Genomic DNA, 13,469 nt, shown 5'->3' on the forward strand with positions numbered 1-13,469 from the left:
AACCAGAAAATATAACAAAAAAAGAATATTGTCATGTACACAGTAGAACATGAGAGTGTTAGGAGAAAGACACCCCAATAAGAAGTCAGTTTTATGGGTTTGGCAAAAGAATTCACACACTCAGTTTCCAATAAGGAGCAAAAATAGCCAAGAGTCAGAATCAAGAAAATAATTTTGTAGGAAAGAGAAACTAAGATTAGGTTGGTATGGTAATATATTATGATTTAGAGATACAACTGTGGAGTGACAGGTAGGATAGTAAGTTCTACAGTTTACTAACCAACCAATTGGCTGGCATTGTTTGTGGTGTTCCCAAGGTCAGGTAGTCTTAAGGTTTTTTAGGCCTTGCAATTTTCTCACATCTCATCAAGAGATTTCTATGTAAAACAAAAAATTTCCATTTCAAGAAAATCTGTATTATAAATACTACACAGTTTTCAAAATTAGCCAGCTTTTATTTGTTTCCTTGTAGATTTCTTTTGTTCTCTGCTAGCAATTTTTTTTCTCCCCCTTCTTTCTCCCATCTTAAAAAATATTACAATTCAATACACAGACATCATAGATATCTATAAACATATACATATATACACATACATGCACATATGGTAAAATCATACTGAGTGATTCCAGGTGAAGTTTTCTCAAAAAGTCTATGAGATGGAGTAGGTCAGACTAGATCTAAGTCTTATGATCCCTAGTCCCAGAAATCTGCAAAGTCAGAAGATCAGATCTTGGGCCCAAGTTCCAGGAAGTCACATGATCTCAAGGCCTAGAGGTCTCTAAAGATCAGACCCTAGGTCAGCTTTTGGAAATAACAGGAAGTGACATGACCCACAGGAAGCAGACAACATTGGAGACCATTGATCAATAATAGTTACTTCCTTTTTAGTCTATCCAGTAAAAAGACTTGGGCCTTTTGCTATTTAATCAGCTTTACTACTTCTTGCTTGTCAGGTCAGGCACATGGTGGGAGCTGAGATGCCTCTTGGGTGTGTTTGGACCTCTCCCTGCAGGGACTAAATAAATGCTTTCTCTTTGTACCTGAAGATGTCTCTAATTAGCTAATTTGGGGAAAGGGGTCTGGCATCCATCCCACACAATACTATGCATATTTCTATTTGTTATCTCTTTCTCTAAATTTGGGTCATATCTTCCATCATAAATCCAAGACTTTCTATGTTTTTCTAAATCAACCAGCTCAATATTTTCTACCACAGAAATGAACTTTCTTATTATTTTTTTCTAACTCAGTAAAATGATTTTTTAGTAATTTAATTAGAATGGCATTGAATAAATATATTAATTGGATTAAATTGTCATTTAAAAAATTATATTAGCTTTGCCTCCCATGAACAATAAATATTACTTCAGTTATTTACATCTGACTTTATTTGCATAAAAATGTTTTATATTTATGTTCATATACTTCCAGTGGTTGTTTTGGCAAGTATATTCTCAAATATTTTATGCTATCTAGTTATTTTAAATGGTCTAAAAGAGTATTTAATAATATTGCTGACACATAGTGTAGTTTTCGTATTTTTTTCTTTTGATTGAATCTATTTTAGCTTTAACTTTGTCTGAAATCATGATTACTACCCCTGCTTTTTTGACATGATAAATTATTCTCCTGCCATTTATTTAATCTTTGCATCTATTATTTTTATGATATTTCCTAAAATTTTTAATTTTTAATTTTTAATTCTGCTATTTCCATTTTATGGGTAAAGTCAGCCAATTCACTTTCTAAGCTATGATTACTTATTGTGTATTTTCCTTCTTCCTATTTTTTTTCAGTATCCTTCTCATCCTATTCCTTATCACACCTCTGCTTTCTTATAATGTCATTAGTTTCTCCTTGCCTAGTTCTGGCTTTCGGGAAATTATTTTCTTTCTTAAATTTTTGGTTCTCTATTTCCAGTTCGCTGACTTTATTCTCTACTTTTCTTGATTTTCTTGGTTTGCTTTACTTTTTAAAAATTTTTTCTTTAATCTCTCTTATTTGATTTTTAAAGTCCTTTTATAAGTTCTTCCAAGAGCTCTTTTTTATGCTTGTTACCATTTGACATTTCTTAATGAAAAGGAGTAGATTTTTTAAGCTCCATTATCTTCCTCTGATTATGAACAGAGCTCTTTTCTATCCCCATAGTTTTCTAAGGTTGATTTTCCAACATAGAACTTGAACTAAATGGTATTGGTGTTGGATCCACCTTTAACACCGACCTGATTTTTTGGTTCACACTTACCATGTTTCCCCGATAATAAGACCTACCCCGAAAATAAGCCCTCCCCTTACTGTGTAAGATTCCTCTAAAATAAGTGAAACGTACACCCCAAGCTGCATCCAATCAGAGCTGCAGCAGTGAGCGCGTCATCCTGTTCTTCCCCAGTGATTTTCTTGCTGGCGCCATTGAGAGCAGTGCCGTGGAGGAGAGCTGAGGCAGGACAACATAAAAACCCGGTATGTAAGCGGGAGTGAGGGGGCATGATGGAGGATAAAAGAAAAACTCAGGGGGCATCATGGAGGATAAAAGAAAAACTCAGGGGGCATCATGGAGGATAGAAGGAGCACTCAGGGAACATGATGGGGTTAAAACATTATTGAGGGGCATGATGGAGTGAAAAGAAGGACTGATGGTCATAATTTTATTATTCTGTCTGCATGGGTCACCTGTGTTTTAGCAGTTCGTTTGGATGGAAAGAAAGCCACACCTCTAATCATCAGTAAGGGCAAGAAAGATAAGATTGAACGTGTATCAGGCATTTACATTCTTAAAACCGAAAAAGCCTGGTGTACACAAGCCGTTATAAGAAAGTGGGTTGATTTAATGCTGCCACTTGTTATGGGAGGTAACCAAAGAGGTCTGATAATCTGGGATTCAGCCAGCACTCACCACACTAAAGAAATGAAGAACTTCCTTGCAGAGAGAAGAATAGATCAAGTAATGATTCCTGCAGGAATGACTGCCTATCTCCACACCCTTGATATTGCAATAAACAAGCCATTTAAGGACCATTTGCGCATGAAAGTCAATGACTACCTTGAAAATAGAATGGAAAGAAATCAGCGTGGAAACTTTGTGAAGCCCTGTCTGCAAGAAGTTGTGACTTGGGTGAAGAAGTCATGGGATAAAATTACTGACAGCTGTGTCGCCAAGGCACTACGAGCAGGTTACCTGGACAAGACATGTTCATTTAAGGAGAGCTATATTGCTGGACATGACAGATTGGGTCCACTTCTTCTGAAGGAAATAGAGGCGCAAGACATCCAGGACGGAATTCAGGGTATGGACACTTATGACAATGTTGTTGAAGAAGATGACATGATCATTATTGAATAAAGGTACTTTTTTTTGTTCACATTTACCTGTTTATTAAAATTGCTGTCAATGTTCATTAAAATAAGCCCTCCCCTGAAAATAAGCCCTCTGGTGTTTTTCTGTCCAAAAAAAATTAATAATAAGACAGTGTTTTATTATCGGGGAAACACGGTATTCTCTCTTCAGTGGGAACCTTGCATTCCTAGTCCTGGTCAGAGTTTACCCTTACCCCTATCCGGGGATTTTCCTCATGACTGGAATTTGCCAGACATGCTTAGAGTGAGATATGAAACTGTGCCTGGACAGTCTTCCTCAGTGATGTGGAATTAACCTCATTTGTGCAGAATCACAAGTGTGGCATTGAGGCAAAATATATCATCACTACTCAGTTGTACCCTTGAAAGAAATCTGTATCTTGACTCTGGAGCAACAAGGGGCACTTAGGAAATGTGCCAACCATTCATTTCTGATTACTTTCATCAGAATCACACACAGCCAAACCAAGGGAAATGATAGATAAAGGCATAGATGAGCTACCCACTGCAGGTTTTTTAGATTCTTGTCTGCTACTTACTTCCCCACTCTTCCCAGGCCTTGGTTGCAAACACACAAACAAAAGAATGCTAAGACAGTAGTACAAAAGATTGGAAGGGAATGAATAGCTTCATTTACAACTTATTGTTTCTATAACCCAGGGGGTGAATGGAACCCATCTCCATAGTGTCCCCACTGGGTTTACTAATGTAGAGATGGATGAAAAGAATTCTCTAAATTGGAACACTAATGTATTGTTGGTGGAGTTGTGATTTGAACCAACCATTCTAGAAAATAATTTGAAACCAAGGGACTATAAAGCTGTGCATACTCTTTGATCCAGCAATACCACTTAAAAAAAAAAAAAGAAGAAGAAGAAGAAGAAGAAGAAGAAAAGAAAAGAAAAAAAGGGAAAGGGCTCCACAAGTACAAAAATGTTTATAGCAGCTCTCTTTGTGGTGGCAAAGTATTGGAAATTGAGGGGATACCCCTTGATTGGGGAATATCTGAATAAATTATAGTGTATGAATGTAATTGAATACTATTGTTCTAAGAATGAGCAGGTGGATCTCAGAAAATCTAGAGTGACTGATGCTGAGTGAAGTGAGCAAAATCAGGAGAACATTGTACGTAGTAACAGCAATATTGTGCGATGATCAACTTTGATAAACTTAGCTCTTTTCAGCAATACAATGTTCCAAAATAATTCCAGAAGACTCATGATGGAAAATGCTATCCACATCCAGAGAAAGAACTATGGAGTCTGAATGTAGACTGAGCATACTATTTTCACTTTTTTTCTCATAGTTTTTCCCTGTTGTTCTAATTTCTGTTTCACAACATGAGTAATATGGAAATATGTTTAATATTAGTGTACATATATAACCTATACAACATTGCTTGTTGTCTTGGGGAGGAGGGAGAGTAGGAGTAGAGGAAAAAATATAAATCAAAGTCATATAAAAGTCAATGTTAGAAATTTTTAAAAATGTTTTTCAAATGTTAAAAAAGGGGAAAAAATTTTCTTAATTACCTTGTTAAGTATACAACTATGGAGATATGGGCATATTACTTTATATAGTGTAGATATTAGCTTTAACAAATAAATTTACTATGAAAAATGTTCTACATTTAATTGTCTTACCTCTAACTATTTATTTTACTTGTTTAGAAGTTTTAAAATAGATAATTAAGAAGCACTAGCTGATCTGTCCATCTTCCATCAACATTTTCTCCTATTTTCAGTTTCATCTATCAGTGTTCTTGAGATAATCTAAATTGGTTATCATGTCAAGTTTTGAATAGAATTAAGAATTTTGTCTCCACTATTTTTATTGTTTTATGTGATAAGACTACTCAGTCTTCTGCATTCTCCTCTGGATTGTTTTTTTTTTTTAAATGAGATTTTATTTATCTTCATATCCTAATAGCCCTTTCTTGCTATTCTCTACTTGGCAAAAAGAGCAAATGTTTATTAACAAAGGAGGTTTTTGGACTCTTTCTTCTTCTCCATAATGGAACCATGTTGCATCAATTAAATTTCTGGTGATATAGTGATGGTAAAATGGGACAAGCAAGGTCAATATCTTTACTTTTTCTATGTTTAATTTTTCAGTATCAACAACTTATTTAGATATGTAAGTGTATATCAAATTAAAGGGCAGCTAGGTGGCATAGGGGATAAAGTGCTGGGTGTGAGATTTCTTTCTGAGTTCAAATCTGACCTCAGATTTTTAATAGCTATATAATCTTTGGCAAGTCACTTAACCCTGTTTGTCTCAGTTCCTCATCTGTAAAATGAGTTGGAGAAGGAAATGACAAACCATTCCCATATATTTGCCAAGGAAACCCCAAATGGGGTCACAAAGAGTCAAACACAATTGAAATGAGCAAGCAACATCATCATCAGGTTAAAACTATTGTAATCTTCACTTTGCAGATGAGAAAACTAAGGCTCAGAAAAATTATGATGTACTCAAAATCATACAGAAAGTAAATATTAATTTACAGACTTGAAACCAAATGATATAGCCTCATTAGAGAGGGCCAATTCCTCCAAAGGGAGGAGTGGAATCTGGTAGATATAGGCAGACTTGACAGATGATAAAATAATTATAGATTTCTAATCCTTATCAAAGAAATTCTGTCAAGTATGTTTATCCATTTCTATCCTGCATATGTATAATTAAAGATCTATTCATTCTTCTAGGTTCTAGGAAATAGAAAAGGAAAAATAAAACAATCTATGCCCTCAAGGAGCTTACATTCTGTTGGGGAAGAATATATATACACAGTTTAATGACTTATGCAGCATAGTATTGCTTTCCAGAAACACTGAACCAATTCACAGTTCTACCAATAGTGCATTAGTTTATCTCCCGCAGTTCCTTCAATAATAGTCATTTTCTATTTTTGTCATTTTTACTTATCTGATGGGTGTGGAATAGAATCTTGATTCTATTGTTGTTTTAATTTTTGTTTCACTTGTTAATAATTTAAAGTATTTTGTCATCTGGTTGCTGACAGCTTGCTTTTGTTTATCTCCAGCAGTCTTTCAATAATAATCATTTTTCTATTTTTGTCATCTTTACTTATTTGATGGGTGTGGAATAGAATTTTAATTCTATTGTTTTAATTTTTGTTTCACTTGTTAGTAATTTAAAGTATTTTGTCATCTGATTGCTGACAGATTGCTTTTCTTCTCTTAAAAATTGCCTATTCATATCCTTTGACTAATTTTCTATTGGGGAATGATACTTATTCTTATGTAGTTCAATCAGTTCTTTATATATCTTAGATGTCAGGCCTCTATCAGAAAAATTTGCTGCAAAGTTTTTTTTAACCCCTTTTAACTGTTTTCCTCCAGATATTAGTTATATTGATTTTGTTTGTTCAAGTTTCTCAACTTTATGTAAGCAAATGTGTCTTAACTTATCTTTTGTGGTCCTTTCTATTCCTTATTTGATCATAGACTTTTTTTCTATCCACAGTTGAAAAGGCTATCTCCTTCCATTCTTCTCTAATTTGTTTATAATACAATATATCTATTTGGAGCATGTTGTGCTATATCGTGTTATAGCCTGGTCTAAATTTATTATCTGCTATTCTACTTAATGGTTTTGCTAGCAATTTCTGTTGAATAGTCCTTACCAAAGTAGTTGGAATCTTAAGGTTTATCAAACACTACTATGATATGTATGTTTCTTTTGTATTGTGTTCCTAACCTGTTCTACTGATCAATTGCTCTATTTTTTAAGCAGTGCCAAATAGTTTTGAGGATTACTGCTTTGTAGTATAATTGGACATTTGATACTGCTAGGTGTTATGGGCCAGAACTCTGAACTTGAAAAACAAAGGATTCTTACAAGATACTAAGTCAGTGGAATTGATGAGTCAATGGTTATCTAGTTTAGCATGGTTCAGTATGATTGATTTAATCTTACAACAAATAATGGTTTCCTAGTGAGGTAATGATTGAATTTATACTCAGTGTAGAGCATATTAGCTAAGAGCTTCAACTAGTTGCATTCAGAGAGAGCTAGAGAAGACAAGCACACTAGAAGCTCTCTGAGGCTGAGACAGATTCATTTCATTTTCCACCTTTGTGGTGGCTGGAGGCTGAAGCACAAACCTTTGGACTCAGAGAGATTCATTCATTTCATCTCACACCACCTGGGTGGCAGGCTCTCCTCCTTCACTTCTCCACTGAAACCAGGACTCTGGAAGGCCTCCAGAAAACTAGCCGAGCCCTAAGTGAAGGAGATAGAATTTTGAAGGAGACAATAAAGGATTTGGACCTTAATACCTGGCTGTTCATGTGGTGATTACTGAACTGAAAGGAAGGCTGCTCCCAGAGACTTCAAGAAAACCAAACAAGAGAACACTGCAGCTAGGTCCCCCCTTTTTTTTTTTTTCAAACTGTTTTTCATTATTTACCTTGAGATTCTTGCTATTTTATTTTCACTCATGAATTTTATTACTTTTTTTTTTACTAGGTCCATAAAATAATCCTTAGGTAGTTTGATTGGCAAGATACTGAATAAATTAGACAATAGAGATAGAATCGATGGGAGGACTCTGGGAAGATGCCAGAGTAGGTTGGTAAATTTCAAATTCTCCAGATTTTTCCTACAACTAGAACAAATTTACACCACAGGGAGAACATAGACTGGTGATAAAATCAAAAAGACTTGAGGTCTCCAGGTATACAAAAGAAAGACCCAGGGACCAGGATTAACCTGTGTGAAGTACAAACATCTTCAGGCTAACTCCCAAAAACACCAAGTGGGGAGCTCTGGGGCTAGCTGGTGTGGCTGGAGGTTCAGCAGGAACCATGGAGACTTTCACCTCCTAGACAGTGTATGGATTCAGGGTCTGAATCCCAGAACACTGAGTGAACCTTGGCTGATCAAGAATTCCAGGCCCAGCTGTGGGGCAGGAATGGTGTCCTGGGCAAGAAGGAACCAGCACACTCATGAGTGCAGAGGCAGTAGGGCAGGGTCACTGCTGGCTATGGATACTTGCTGGAGGGTGGAGCTCTTGGTTTACAATTTCAGGTTAGAGGGGAGAGCAGAAATGAAGCTTGAGGCACCATCCCCTTACCCCACAATTAGAGGTGCTTACACTAATACCTCTTATTTTTTTTAAAAAAAATGAACTAGTAAAGAAGAAAGAATTCCACCACTGAAATTTACTATGGGGACAGGGAAGATCGGGATTTATCTTCAAAAAAAGAATACTAAAGTAAAAAAAGGTTTTACCCCCAAATAGTAGCAGGAAATGCCTTCCTACCCAGAGGGAATTTATAAAAGAATTTAAATATCAAATGAGAGACATTGAGGGGAAAAAATAAAAATCATTCAAGAAAAATAAGATTATGAAAAAAAGTTAACTAAATAGAAAAGGAGACACAGAATCTAAAAGAATTCTTTGAAATTAGAATTGGGCAAGAGGAAGCTAGTGAAGTTATGAAAGACCCAAGAAATAACAAAACAGATTATAAAGAATGAAAATATAAAACAGAATTATGAAACATCTTAGAAGAAAAACAACGTATCTGGAGAGCATATCAGGAAGAGAAAATATAAGAATAATTGGACTACCTGAAAGTTGTGACCAAAATAAAAACCTTGACACAATAATACAAGAAATAATCCAAGAAAATTGTCCTAGAGTGATAGAACATGAGGGGAAAGTAGAAATAGAAAAAAAAAATCCACTTATCCTTATCTCAAAGAGCTCCTTTGTGGAAAACACTAAAGAATATTACTGCCAAATTTTGAAAAGAGAAAATTTTGCAAGAAACAAGAAAAAATAATTTAAATGCTTTGGAGCTACAATTAGAATTGTACAGGACTTATCAGCAGCCACAATAAAAGACCATATATCCTAGAATTATATCTACCAAATATCAAAAGAACTAGGTCTGCAATCAAAAATATATCCAGCAAAATTATCTATAATATTGAATGAGAAAAAAATGGACATTCAGTGAACTTGCAGATTTCCAGGACTTTTCTATTAACCAAACCTGGTTTTAACATATTAACATAATTTAACAAATTAACATAATTAAACCAAAATTTAACATATAAGAGCTAATATTAAAAATCAGTTTCAAAGAACTTAACATGGACAAATTGTTTATGTATACTATATGTTTAAGATTGATATCAACAATAGTCCAAAAGAAAGATTGGGGCAGAGTTAAGATAAAAAAGTAATTATTTTATATAAATGAGATTTAGAGGAAGAACAGACACAGAGACATTACAGAGAGAAGGGAAGCTCGTAGTTCTGAAAACTTACTCACATCAGGAATTGTTGGAATCTTTACAAACTGCTAACTAATTAGAGTTGATCTGATCTTACAAGAAGATGTTTTGGACAGAACCTGAAACAAGGTACTAAGTAGTTGGAATCCTTACAAACAGCTAACTAATTAGAGTTGATCTGATCTTACAAGAAGATGTTTTGGGCCAGAACCTGAAACAAGGTACTAAGTAGAACTAATTAGTACAATGCTTGTATTTACACCTTTACTCATGGGAGGTGTGAATTCACAAAGGTACAAGGTTTACTTTGTGAATCTGGCAAACTTGTGAACTCCGATGAGTAAAGGAATGGGTTAAATAGGCAACACTACCTATATGACATGAAAGGTACAGCACCCTTGACAATCTATAAAGAAATAAGGGGAGAGGGATGGGTGGACAGGAAAGCAAAGGATGAAGGATGAAGAAAGTGTGTGTGTGTGTAGGTGGAAGGAACAGTGTATGTGTGTGTGTGTGTATGTGTGCATAAACATATCCTCTCTTAACTATAGCTTGCTTGAGTGTGGTAAAGGGAATGAAAGGGGGAAAAAAGAATAAAGTAAAAAAGGTGCACAGCAGAGAACAAAAGAACAAATTCTGAGGAAGTAAAGATGGACACTCATGAATATAATATCTTCTACTAACATACACATACACACACACACACACACACTTTCTTGAACTGGTAATTTATTGTTACATATTTTGAATCCTCTATGATGTTCTGCTGGGCACTTGAAAATGTCCTGTTCTCATTTTAATTTGTTTTATATTCCTTGTCTGTTTTTCTTTTTTTATTATTCTGTTTCTTAAATAAATAAATCAATCAAAAAAATAATAATGAGATAGTATAGAAGGCCATTATTGAGTGGGTTCATCAATGGGAGGAGTCCAGTCCAAGTATGCTTGGGACCTGCTCAACTTGAGGCACTGGCTCATCATCTCCTTAACAATGAATGAAAGACATATTCTAGATAAATTTAGGATAATGCATGTGACAAGAACAAGGTATCACAACTGCTATTTGCAACTCTGTTTTGACAGATACCTTGTTATTGTTAATTTCTGCTATTTACAATTCTGTTTTGATTAGTTGCTAATAGTTATTAATAGTTACTGTTATTTACGACCCTGTTATGATAGATATCTTGTTATTGCTAGTTAGAATGGAACTAAAATGTCACAGTATGGTCCATGCATTAACCCTGGAAGATATATGGAGTCACCCGGAGGTAGCTAGTGTTAATGTTACACTAACTTAAAGAGTATATAAACCCTGGCTCTCAGATTAATAAATGGAGATTGCGAAGCATATCTTCTGCCTGACCTCGTATATTCATTTCAGTTTCACACTCTTGGTTTTCATTGGAGCTGGACTCTAACAATATAGAATTATTATTTGTCATTATACTGCAACAGCCTAACAGTGGTCAATTAATATCTCTCCAGTTACTTAATTCTGTCTTATTTCTTTAAATAATGTTTTCTACTTGTATTCTTATAATTTCTGTGGGTCTCTTGTTAGATGAACTCCCTAACATTTTATACATTTTGATTAGAATCTGTCAATCTCTTCTTACTGATGATATGTGAGAATCTATTTTATATCCTGGTTATTGAAGCTATCAATCATTTCAATTTTTTAGTTGAATGTCTAAGGCTTTCTAAATAAACTATCATATCATTTATGAAAGGGGTAATTTTATGTCCTTTCTTCCTATGTTATTCCTTCAATTTCTTTTTTTTGTCTTATTGATATAGCTAACAATAATTAGTTTTATATCAACTAATTAATAGTGACAATGGACATCATTGTTTTACCCCTGATCTTATTGGAAAGGCTTTTCCCCCTACTACATGTATTACTAGTTCTGCACATAATATATAATACTAGCTACATTAATATTAGCTCTTAGAGACTATTTATATTAAGGAAAGTTCCCTTTATTCCTAAGCTTTAAAATTTTCTTAAAACAATAATGACTATTATTATGTCAAAATCATCTGTATCTATTGACATATTTATATGATTTTTATTGTTTTCTTAATATAGGATGCATTATCATATTTATATAATAGATTAGTAAATTTGTAAAAAGATTCCATTCACATAAAAACCTGCACCGACCCTAACTCTCTTGGGTAACTCCGAATTGGTTTGTAGTTTTGGAAACAATTTCCTGCATTGTGGTTATATGTATGCACTTGCTTCATTTCCCAGAATCAGAACAAGACTTGGGCTCAAAGGTAGTGATGAGACAGAAGCACATTTCTCACTGTATCCTTTTTAAAGAGCAAATATTGAACAACAGATGTGTGTTGGGGGAAAGAAGAAAGGTTAGGCTATTAAGCTTTTGATTAGATCAGATTACAGCGGGGATAAAGTGTTTTTGTGAACCAGGACTGGCTTGGTAATCTATAGATTTCTCTGATTGGTTCACTTTCCAGTATATTAACTATCTGCCCTCATCAGCCTTATAGCTCTATACTTAGAAGCACAGAATTTGAAAGCTGGATGGGACATAAGAGATCATCTATCTAGCAAAGTGGTGTCAAACTCAAATAGAAAGAGAGAACATTAAATCATAATTTAGTATTATATGTATTTTTGTTTATTTTGTTAAATATTTCAGAATGACATTTTAATCAAGTTCAACCCCCAGTCTCACACTGAGTATATGACATCCCTGACTGAATAACCCCATCATTTCTCAGAATAGAAACTGTGGACTACAGAATTTAATCCGTGACTTGTCCAAGGTCACAAAGGTAAGTGGCAGAACCAAAATTCTCATTTAGATTGTCTGGGTACAAATTTAATCCTTTTATTTGTTAGACTTAATTCTGTCTTTTATCATTTTCCTTCATTGTTAGTAAAACTGTTAAAATCCACTTCTGTCTTGAGTGCCTTTAGACTTTCAAGGATATTAGACTTAGGCTGAAATTACCTAGATTTGAAAGGGAAAAACCATACAAGTAAGAGTTCCCTGGTAGTTTATGCCAAATTTTAATCTTTAGAGGGAGCTGGTGACTTTTGTTAGATTTGTTAGATTTTGTTAGATTTGTTAGATTCCTGGTGTCAGCACCCAGGGGCTGCTCAATAAGTATTAAAAAAAGTTTTGTTTTGTTTTTTTTTGTGGTATTTGCCCTTTCTTTCGCCATGTTCCTATGCCATATGCACACATTTTTCTTAATTTAATTTTTTTCCTTTAACAATCATTTATTTTTTCACATTGAATATAACCTTTTAAATAGTTTTAATGTTCATGTGACATCTGATAATACAATAGAAACAAAAACAGGTGTGAGGAACATAGGATCTTAGAGCTGGAACCTTTAAACATAGACTATCAGATGGGGAAGGAGAACGTATCTTAGAGAAAATTTAAGCCAATTCCTCATATTACAGATGATAGAACTGAGATTATCTAACTCTATCCTCATATTTTTGGGAAATTTTCTTATGTTTTGGACTTTTAACTTTTTTTCCCTAAGCTTTGTCACCCTCCTCATTTCCTCATATTTGTGGTTAGATGCTATTGTTACTATAAAAACACATCTACAATATCTACAACCTATTCCTATATGTGTGTATAAGATTTGCCTCAGAAGCTCCCACTATCATTTTGATGATAGAACATGAATTTTCAGCTGAAAGGGACTGAAAAGAAAATGAGGGGGAATCCTCCCTTATATGTTTCTAATAGTGGAAATACTTCTAAAGCATTTGAGCCCAAGCTGTAAATCATTCTTTTTCAAATTCAGGAAAGATGATGTGACACAATGGAAAGAGCAGTGGCCT

Source organism: Antechinus flavipes, chromosome 1 (assembly GCF_016432865.1).
Source record: "Antechinus flavipes isolate AdamAnt ecotype Samford, QLD, Australia chromosome 1, AdamAnt_v2, whole genome shotgun sequence".
NCBI classification, from domain to species: domain Eukaryota; kingdom Metazoa; phylum Chordata; class Mammalia; order Dasyuromorphia; family Dasyuridae; genus Antechinus; species Antechinus flavipes.